An 11,762-nucleotide genomic window follows, 5' to 3' on the forward strand; every position below is an offset into this window, starting at 1 on the left:
GGTGTAAAGTGTATGAGTAAAGACAGTTTGGGGTTGGTAATGCAAGTTAGGATAGGATGTAAATTAGTGACCATACTTTGAACTTATCAAGATAGGATATATAATGAAGTGTTTTCATTGAATTTGTCAAATGCTAATGGACTAGACATTGCTAATGTAATTATTGCCATATATATTTGTATGTAGTTACTGTACTTATTATATATAGTTTTTCTATATTTGTTAGACATAAAGGGGGAAATGTGATATTTCAGTGGGCAGAACTAGCCACTCTTTAACCATAAAGGTCTGGAGGCCTGTACAGAGAAGAGATAGGAAATGACAACATAGGGTGGAGACAGGAAGTGATAAGGCAGGGCATACACAGGATCTCAACTCCTTTCAGTCTAAGGATTTGGAGAGGTAAGAAATGACTGTGGCTATTCCTTAGTTTCTCTGATCTTCCAGCTTTTACCCGAAATGCATGTTTTTATTGATAAGACTAAGTAGGATCATGCGTCATTGCTGTCCACACAGACCCTGCGCAGCATAATGGGCTTGAACCCTTCTGGCCACATTGTATCAGATACAAAAGCTGGTGGTGCCCAGCTCAGGGCAGGCACAAATGCACAGACCTGTCTTTTAGAAGAACAGTCCAATACCTTCTTTCTGTGTCAAAGTTTCCAATTCTTGGTACGGATTTCATTATATAATGGAGAAAAAGACCTAGAAAATTAACATTTCTGAACGGTCCTCCGAGTAAACTGTAATTCATAGAAGAGCCATCAAACCCTTAATCGTAAATTAGTGAATTATTTTAATTTTGAAAACAAAACAGTAAAAATCCAGCAATTTTGAAAAAATAGATCCTATGAGAAAATTTTTATGATCCAAGTTTATTATTTGAGATGATAGTTTTTGGAACAAAAAGAAATACAATTTTAAAAGGTCAATTTGGATGAGAATTACACTCTAGTTTAAAATCTGTCTTATTCTTATTCACACATAATGGCAAAAACTAAAGTGAGAGCAAATGCACTTATGATAATATTCAGCTTTCTTCTTAATTTTTTATATTTTTATTTAATATAGAAACAATCTTATTTTACATATCAATCCAGTTCCCTCTCCCTTCCATCCTCCCGTGCCCCCCACTGACCCCCATCCCACCCCCATCCACTCCCCATGGAGGGTGAATATTCAGTTTTCTTAATAGATATGATTTACTTTTAAAGTGGCTTATAAGGGAACTTCCTCCATAATTATTTTAGCCAAAATATAGAAATGAGGTAGTGATTTGGTGGGATCAGGCTTCTTATGCTTCCATGGTGAGAACTTACAGTCCCACATATCTGTGTACCTATAGAGGCCACTCACACTTTGCCTGAGTCACAAGTGATGGTCAGCCAGTGCCACCAGTTGCTCCCACATCATTTGGAAAGTACAGACCATTTCCTCAACTTATTTGCTGACCGTCAGCCATTGTCCAACCGAGGACACATAGTGACCTCTCTTTCACAGGGGTTGCTGGGACTTACCTTCCAGGGTTCATTCGGCCAGTTAGGATGTATCAGATACACAGGAGCCAAAGAGCTCTCCTGTCTCCCCGGCACAGTTCTAGAAATGTCCTTGCAAGGGGGGCAGACAAGAGCTGCCAAGGTATTCAACGAGTTTGGAGGAAAAGTTTCTTTAATGAAAATGCAAAATAATTGAGAATACATTATTATTGTCTGATAAACTTTACAATGAAGTAAATCCAATTTTTTGAAGAGTAAGAAGATCACTCTCCTCTGGAGGGTCACAAAGGACACAGAAAGATGGCATGGAGCTCAAATACCGAAGAGATCACACAGATGAAGGAGCTGGGAGAGGTTTCATGATGATTTCAAACATGCTGTGATGCCTGTTCTTGGTTGTCACCTGGACTACATCCGTAATTAAGTGGGTACACATGTGAGGGAAGTTTTCTTAATGAAATTACTTGAAGTGGGAAGATACACCTGTAACTCAGATCTTTTGAGGTGGGGAGATCCACTTTAATCTGCACCACTCCTTCTACTGACAGCCTATGTAAAGGATGTTTTCCTCTTTGCTGCTTGCCCTTGATCTGGCTGGAAAGTGCATTCCTTCACTGGCACTAGAGTCTACCTCTGTGGTGATATACTATTCGTGATTTACTAAAGCTTGCCTGAGTATTCAGAAAACTAAGTCAAACTCAAGCTACAGAGATTGAGCACCTTTAATCCCAGGACTCAGGAGACAAAGGCAGATGGATCTCTCTGAGTTCAAGGCCATCCAGGGCTACACAAGACTGACAATCAAAAAGAGAAACAGAGCTCATGCCAATGGCAGGCAGGAGAGTTTCCTCAGGGGCATGAGAATGGAAGCCCCCCCCCACTACTCACCAATCAATAATCGGGAGAATGGGTGGGTCCTGCCCCACACATGGACAAAACAGCAGAGCTGGCCCTGGTGATGTGAGTTCTGGTACCCCAGACCCAAGAGCCTGAGAGCAGGAGAACTGGGCCTTCTCCTCACTGCCTGTTGTATTGGGGCCAGCTATCTGGGGCAGCTCTGGAGAGCTTGCCCAGGTGGTGACTATGAGGGAAAACTGTTGGGCTGACCAGCGCAGCTACCATCCAGGCTCAGGGCTATGAGTTGCCCCATCCCAACATCCACCTCATCTGTGAACTGACACAGCCAGTGAAGGGGCCAGTCCTATAGATGCAAAGCTGCAGGATCTCCATGACACCTGACAACAACAGGGTATCCCAGAGGAGTCCCAGTGAGGGTCCAGTATCAATAGTGTAGCAGAAGCCAGAGGCCTAGAACAAGACCAATGACTCGTTTCAATGAGCACAAGTAAAAATGTATGGACTAAAGGGTGTACTGTGAGACTCACTGGGCCACACTACAGCTTCTAGACTGAGATTTAGTTGTTGTTTGTTCCTGGATTTCGGTTCTACTTTTAAATGTTTTGTTATAGGGGATTCGCAAGGGTGGAGGGTAGGAGTGAGGGAATGGTAAGATGAGTGGGATCCAGATGCATGAAATCCACAAAGAATCAATAAAAAGTTAATAAAATAAAACACACAGCACGAAAGAGAAAATATATCAGTCAGATAGGGATTAATGCATCATATAGGACACTCAGGAGAAAATTATTAACTGTGAGCATATCTCTCTGCTGTCACATTTTTTACAAAGGCCAATGATATAGAATTGCAGTCTTATTTCATATTACTTTCTCAGATGCTTCTTCAAGAATCCTTGTGAGGCATCTGAGGATTTTGCAATGATCTAGAGATACCTTGATTCTTTGTAGTTATGGGGTTTTTGTTTTTATCTAGGAATATTTTTTTGCTATACAAAGGAATCATTCAGACATTTAAATGTCACCTCCTCTACAGAAATGTGCACATATAGAGTACTGACTAGACTTGGAACTGTTCTGAATTATGGTTTTGTGGGGATAAAAAGGTTATGTCCAGGAAGAGAATACAATGGGGAAGAAGAAAAACAGGACATAGTTGCACATCCTAGAGGAGCAGAGGAGACTGGGAGGAAGAGGCCAACAGGAGTGAGAGGAGAAATGAACCCTGAAGGAAACTTACGAGTGGGGACGGTGGCCAGTGGTACAATGCTTGCCTAGGGAGCCTGAGACCCTAGGTTTGGTTTGCAACACTGAAGCTATTGTTATGGAAACACACACACACACACACACACACACAAAATTACTTCTTTGAATTGACTTTTTTTGAAAATAATTTTCTTTTGATCTTTCAAGACAGGGCTTCTCTGTGTAACAGTCCTAGCTGCCCTGGAACTCATTCTGTAGACCAGCATGGCCTCAAACTCACAGAGATCCACTTGCCTCTGCTTCTCAAGTGCTGGAATTAAAGGTATGTGCCACCACCGCCTGGCCCTAAAAATAACTTTTATTTTTGGAATAGTTTCCTATAAGAGATTGGAAAAAACAATACAGAAGTTATGTAACCTTTGCCCAGATATTCTTTTTTTTTCTTTCTTTCTTCCTTTTCTTTTTGGGTTTTCAAGACATGGTTTCTCTGTATTGTTTTGCAGGCTGTCCTGGAACTCACTTTGTAGACCAGACTGGCCTTGAACTCACAGAGATCCGCCTGCCTCTGCCTCCCGAGTGCTGGGATTAAAGGCATGCACCACCACCGCCCAGCTATAGGTCCCATTCTGATTTGACAGTTTTATCTGCATATCATTCTTTTTCCTTTTTTTGTCTATAGGTTTGTGAGGTTTACCCCCTGCATGTACAAAGTAGAACAATTCTATCACTGTAAAGAAAACTCAGTGTTGCTCTTTAGTAGTTCAGCCCTTACCAGTACTGACCGTGGGTGTTTGCTGATGTGCCTCCATGACTCACTAGTAGTTCATACAGGAAGTACTTCTTGAAGACTGACTTTCACCCCACACCATAACTATTCATATGTTTGTGTATGTGCAAGTTTGCATGAATGTATGGAATTCTCCGTGTGTGTGTGTGTGTGTGTGTGTGTGTGTGTGTGTGTGTGTTTGTGTGTTGAGGTTTGAGGCTGGTGTGTTGGGATTTTCTTTAATCACTATTCCACCTTATTTTGAGGCAGGGTCTGTCAATCAAACTCAAAAGCTCACTGGCCTCTCTAGTCTAGTTACCCAACCTGCTCTAGGGACTTCCCCATCTCCATCTTCCAATACTAGATTTTTGGGTGTGTTACCATGTCCACCTGGTATTTTAAGTGGATTCTCAGGGTCCAAACTCACGTCTTGCTTGGCAGCAAATGGCTGAGCCATCTTCCCATCCTCAAGACTGACTTCTTTTTTTTTTTCCTTTTTTTCAGATTTTTTAAAAAATTTAAATTAGAAACAAGCTTGTTTTACAGGTCAATCCCAGTTCCCTCCCCCTCTCCTCCTTCCCCCCCCCAACTGACACCTTATCCCATTCCCTTTCTTCTACCCAGGGAGGGTGAGACCTTCCATGGGGGATCCCTAAAGTCTGTCACATCATTTGGAGCAGGGCCTAGGTCCTCCTCTGTGTGTCTAAGCTGAGAGAGTATCCCTCCATGTGGAATGGGCTCCCTGATCCACTGCCAGAGGCTCCATAGATTGCCAAGGCCTCCTCACTGACACTCACGTTCAGGGAGTCTGAATCAGTCCTATGCTGGTTTCCCAGCTATCAACCTGGGGTCCATGAGCTCCCCCTTATTCAGGTCAGCTTTTTCTGTGGGTTTCTCCAGTCTGGTCTTGATCCCTTTGCTCATCACTCCTCCCTCTCTGCAACTGTATTCCAGAGTTCAGTTCAGTGTTTAGCTGTGGGTGTCTGCTTCTGATTCCATCAGCTACTGGATGAAGGTTCAAGGATGGCATATAAGTAGTCAAACTCATTATCTGGCATGAGCATTTAAGGTAGTCTCTCCACTACTGCTTCGTTTGCCAGCTGGTATCATCCTTGTAGATCTCTGGTAATCTCACCAGTGTCAGATCTTTCCTCAAACCTATAATGGCTCCCTCTATTATAGTATCCCTCATCCTGCTCTCCTCTATTCTTCCCCCCAATTAAACTTTCCTGCTCACCCATGTCCTCCTCTCCCCTCATCTTCTCCCCTCTCCTTTTCCTGGCTCCCTCTCCCCTCCCCCATGCTCCTAATCTGCTCAGGAGATCTTGGCTCATTCCCCTTCTCTGGGGTACCATGAATATCTCTCTTAGGGTCCTTCCTGTTTCACAGACTTTCTGTCAGTGGGATTGTATGCTGGCACTCCCCAGATTCATGCCTAAAATCCATATATGAGTAAGTACATACCATGTTTGTCTTTTAGTGACTGGGTTACCTCATTCAGGATGGTTTCTTCTAGTGCCATCCATTTGCCTGTAAATTTCAAGATTCCATTGTTTTTTTTCCCCACTGAGTAGTACTCTATTGTGTAAATGTACTGCATTTTCTCTATCCACTCTTCAGTTGAGGGGCATCTAGGTTGCTTCCATGTTCTAGCTATTACAAATAATGCTGCTTTGAACATAGTGTTGTTGTATGAGTGTGCCTCTTTTGGCTTTTGGGTATATGCCTAAGAGTGAAATTGCTGGGTCTTGTGAAAAATGGGACTGATTCCCATTTTCCTGAGGAATCTCTATATTGATTTCCAAAGTGACTGTACAAGTTGGCACTCCCACCAACAGTGGAGGAGTGTTCCTCTCTCTCCACATCGTCTCCAGCATGATTTTAGTCATTCTGACAGGAGTGAGATGGTATCTCAGAGTTGTTTTGATTTGTGTTTCCCTAATGGCTAAGGATGTTGAACACTTTCTCAAGTGTCTCTTGGCCATTTTAGACTCCTCTACTGAGAATTCTCTATTTAGTTGTGTAGCCAACTTATCTTTTAATTTTTTCATTATTTTTATTACATTTTTAAGAAAAGAGCTTGCTTCGCATGTCAATCCCAGCTCCCTGTCCCTTCCCTCCTCCAGCATCTGCCCACCATCCCTCCCTCCAGCCTCCCACCCTATCTCCACTTCCTTCCACATAAGGGATATCCAGAGTCTGTCATTTAACTTTTTAATTGGATCCTTTGGTGATTTGGAGACTTGCTTCTTGAGTTCTTTGTAAATTTTGGAGATCAGCCCTCTGTCATATATGTGGTTAGTGTATGTCTTTTCCCATTCTGTGGGTTGCCTTTTTGTCTTGTTGACTGTATCCTTTGCCTTACAGAAGCTTCTCAGTTTCAAGAGGTCCCATTTGTTAATTGTTGATCTCAGTGTCTGTGCTACTGGTGTTATGTTCAGGAAGCAGTCTCCTGTACCAATTTGTTCAAGGGTACCTCCCACTTTTTCTTCTAAGAGGTCAGTGTGACTGGATTTATGTTGAGGTCTTTGATCCATTTGGACTTAAGTTTTGTGCCTGGCAATAGACATGGATCTATCTGCTGTCTTCTATATGCCTATATCCAGTTATGCCAGCACCATTTGTTGAAGATGTTTTCTTTTTTCCATTGTATAATTTTAGCTTCTTTGTCAAAAATCAAGTGTATGTAGGTGTGTGGGCTAATATCAGGGTTTTCAATTTGATTCCACTGGTCTATCTGTCTATTTTTGTGCCAATACCAAGCTGTTTTCAGGACTATAGCTCTATAATAGAGCTTGAAGTCAGGGATGGTGATGCCTCTGGAAGATCCTCTGTTTCGGCTCTCCTGAGTCTTTTGTTTTTCCATATAACGTTGATTACTGTTCTTTCAATGTCTGTGAAGAATTGTGCGGGTATTTTGATGGGGATTGCGTTGAATCTGTAGATTGATTTTGGCAAGATTGCCTTTTTTACTATATTGATCTTGCCTATCCAAGAGCATGGGAGATCTTTCCATATTCTGATATTATGATTTCTTTAATGTCAAATCTTTTGCAATGAAGCTCCTAATGCATCTCTCCTTCTTTTCTCTTCCAGTGGATAGAATGGGAAAGGGTCACACCTGCCTATGAATGCTATTTCAAGGAGGGCAAGAAGAACTCAGGGTGCTGACTGAACAGGCTAGGCCACAGATCCACAGCCTCAGAGGGACCCATTGAAGATGAAACTGAGCCAAAAGCAGAGACCACAACATAAGAGAATGGAGTGGAGCCAGGGTGTTTGATGAAACCAGGCTATCCAATGTGATGGCTAATACTGTCAACTTGACCAGACCTAGAACCACATAGGAGACAGACTTCTTGACATATCATTTATGAGGGAGCTTATAGGTTAGGATAACAGAGGTGGGAATTCCCACCCTAAATGTGGACAATACCATTCTGTTGGCTGGGGTCCTAGTCTGAATAAATGAGAGGTGGGAGGAACCAGTCTCCTCTCCCTTCTCCTTGTCCCTCTCCTCTCCCTGTCCCTGTCCCCCCTTCTTTCCCCTTTCCCTGTCCCCCTCCCTCTCCCTCCTTCTACTCAGCCTTTCCCTGGCTCTCGCCCTCTCCTATGCTCCCTCCTCCATGCCTTCCCCGCCATGATGGACTATATCCCAAGAACGGTGAGGTGAAGTCAACCATTCTTTTAAGCTGCTTCCTGTGGAGTAAATCCAAACACCCTGTAACTAACACGTCCCCTGGATTTGTCATAGCATCCCAGGGCCTCACCCAACACAACAGTGGACTGTGAGCTCTGACATGGACCAGCTAAGGCTCTAAGCATTTGGGAGGACGACAGCAACCACAGGTAGTCTTTGTACCAGCATCCACCGAGATTCCATTGAATTTACACATAATGTCTAAGAAAAACAAAAGTAGTGCAACTCTGTTTTCATCCTAAAATGTTTCTAATTGACATATTTGATATAATCACATAACATGGATGTTTTCAAATTAAGGGTGGTTGGCCATATATCCTTTCCCAGTTTGCTAGTAGTTAATAGGTTGAGTACTCTCCCAGGTGACATAATCTTGCAAATTAAGAACTGAAGTCATCTGGTTTCAGAGCACCACCTGGTGGATTAATTACCAACAACAATGCAGAAATAAGGTGAATCTAGAGATCCCATGGCCATTAAAAGTGTAATAAAGGAATATTATCAACAACTTAATACTCACAAATTTAAAACATTGCATTGTGTGTGTATGTAAGTATGTGCTTGCATGTGCCACACCATGCCTATGAAAGTCCAAGGAGAATTTATGGGTGTCATCGGTTCTCCCTGCCATGTGGGTCTGGGGAATTGAACTTAGGTCTTCAGGATGGGCAGCAAGCCCCTTTAATATACTCTGCCCAGTATCCACAAACTCAGTAGATGGAAGGAGCCTTTAAAGATAAGGTTTTGAGAACTCACACAAGAAGACATAGCAAACCTAAGAAACCCAAGTGTGTAAGAGAACAGATTTAAACTGAGTCAGTTGCCAATAACCTTTCAAAGAAAAAAAATGCAAGCTCACATAGTTTTGCTGGTGATTTTTAGAAACTATTTCAGGAAGAACTCCAGCTATTCTGAGCTGAAAGGACTACCATCAGCCTCTACATTCCCAGTTTCCTCATCAGAATTCAACCAATCACTGGCCAAAAACACTTGAAAAAATTTCCTGGTACCAAACAGGCAGGCTCCTTTTATTTATTGTTATTTCTTAAACAATTCAGCAATGAGTCTTTGCATGCTGCATAGTATTTACTATACTATTTGTACTGTATAGTATTTACATTGTATTAGGTATTACAAGTAATCTGGAGATGGCCCAGAGCATTGAGGAGGATGTGTAAAGGCTATATGGAAGTACTGTGTCAATCTACATGAAGACATGAGCACCTGCAGATTATAGTATCATGGGAAGGTTCCTAGAGCCCAGGTTCCATGAACAACTGTAGTCATAATTTTGTTTATGAGGCTAGCATTACAGTAATACTAAGACCAGGCAACAATACAAGAACTGTGCTTTGATCTGAATGTCGTGTCTCTCCAGAATTCAAATGTTGAAAGCTAGTCCCACTGCTATAAGATTAAGGGGAGGCCTTCATGAAGGCAGCGCCTCTTGGATGGGACTAGGGCCCTTATGAAAGATGCCAGAGGGAGATTTTTTCCTGTCCTTCATCTCAGAGTAAAGGAACCATCTACGAACCAAGAAAAGATGACTGATTGCCTGATGGAGAATGTGTTGCCAGCTTGATCTTAGACTCTAACACTCCAGAGCTGTGAGAAATGAATACCTGTTGTTTACTTCTATCTGCTTCATAATATTGCTACAGGAGCCCAAAATGGCAGAAAAGTGAAACTGCAGCCTACTGTTGCCCATACATAGGTGCAGAGATCTTGAACAAATACCATCAAATTAAACCAAGCAGTGTACACGTTATACAAAGTGGGACTTACAATCAGGTTTGACATTTGAAAACAGTTAATGCAGTTTGTTAGGCTAAAGAAGAAAAGTCACACACCAATAAGTGCATTGAAACATTTAAAAATCTCTTACCCATAAGAAAAATTTGAAAATCTCTTACCCATAAGAAACATTTAAAAATCTCTTACCCATAAGAAAAATTTAAAAATCTCTTACCCATAAGAAACATTTAAAAATCTCTTACCATAAGAAAAATAGCTCACCATAAACTAAGGATAGAGGGGAATGTCTTCAACTTGTTGAAAACTGTCTACACAATTGTCCATAGCTGTCTCATGCTTACTGCTGAGAAATTTGCAGCTGTTCTAAGTTCAAAACTAACGCAAAATGTTTCTTCTCAACATGGTTCCAAAAGTTTCAGCTAGTGCAGGCTAGAAAATATAACAAGTACTGACTGTGAAGGAAGAAATAAAACATGAGCTTTGAGTTAGTCAGGTGTGTACTGAATGAAATACACGAGAAGGCAGACCACTTTATAAAAGAAGAATTGTTCTCTAGAAGACAACCCACAGCAACAATGGAACGAAGAGGTTCCTTTGTTTACAATTTCAGGTATTCAAGGGCAATGCGCTTGCACTGGTTCAGGATCCGTGGAGCAGTGATGGTGGGAACATGTGCTAGGGCAAGCAACCACATCTTGAGCCAGGATTGGGAAGAAAGAGAAAGTCTGGCCGTGCCACACCCACTTCTGCAACGCCCCTGAGCGACCGGAGGACTTTGCTCTAGGCTCTACCTCTCAAAGGTTCCACAGATGTTCCCAACGCTACCACCGTGGAGCCCAAATTTTTCATATATGGGCACAATTAAATAATATTCAAACCATAATAATCCTTTCAAACTGATGAAAAATAACTAAGAATAAAATAAATGGAAAGATAATTTGTGTTCACGCTAATGAACTCCCACATGCTGTTTCTTTTCACAATCGTTAGCTGTCCATGGTGTTTCAAAATAAGTCTCTGGATAGTTCTCCTTTACTGTGAAATAATTTCTGAGATTCAGCTTCCCACACACTCCGAAGTTCCAGTTTTGATGTAAGCAGTAGGTGTGGCTTTAATTTGAATTTGCTCTGGACTTGGAGAAGTCAATTTGTAACTCCTCCTACAAGATGGGGCATAATCTGATACTAGTTTTCAATTTTATTCTTTGCTCCTCAGTAAATGGCTACTTGACCAAATTTATTTTGGACTCAAATAATTCATGACACATGATTCTTTAAGAAGGACGTGTTTTCTGTTTTTGAATTAATACTGAGAAATGTTCTGGTAAGGGACATGGTTAGTTCTCCTGTCCCTCTCACTTCCTTTCTCTCTGCTCGGAGCCATGCTGGCTCTGTCCTCTGCCGAAGCCGCTCAGTGGAGACACCGTAATCCAATCCAAGTCTGGCCTGAGCTAGCCAGATTTCTTCTCCCCATGAGAATCTGGAATAAGGTCAGAGAAAAACCTACGACAGTAAGACATGGATTCAGAAATTGATGGTCCTCGTTACTTATGGTGCCATTTGAGGACAACTCCGATGACCAACCCCAAAACAGCACAGGAAGTTGCTCTTAAAAAAAAAAACAAGGGGAAAGCCAAGCCAAGGGCCCTTGCAGCTGGATACTTTCCCTGTAGTTCCTAGTTCTCATATTTCCAAGTCCCCACCATAGCTAGGAGGGCTTAGAGGAGAAGACTAGTTCCTATGCACTTTAAAATACAGTGTAGTAATAGAAGATCTGAGGAAAAGTGAAACTGTATTACAGGGCAGTTGCATGGAAAAATGATTCCTGAGAAGAGACGCTGTGCCAGAATCAGTACTGGAATCAGTCATGATGCAGACTGAAGGGGGCTGAGGACAAAAGAGCTTTTACTTTAGGGGAGGAGGATCTGATGGGGCAGGGGATGTATAGTGTTAGCTTTGGCTAATGAGAATATTTCTCACAGG

The sequence above is a fragment of the Mesocricetus auratus genome, unplaced genomic scaffold, assembly GCF_017639785.1.
Source record: "Mesocricetus auratus isolate SY011 unplaced genomic scaffold, BCM_Maur_2.0 Super-Scaffold_100006, whole genome shotgun sequence".
Classification (NCBI taxonomy): Eukaryota; Metazoa; Chordata; class Mammalia; order Rodentia; family Cricetidae; genus Mesocricetus; species Mesocricetus auratus.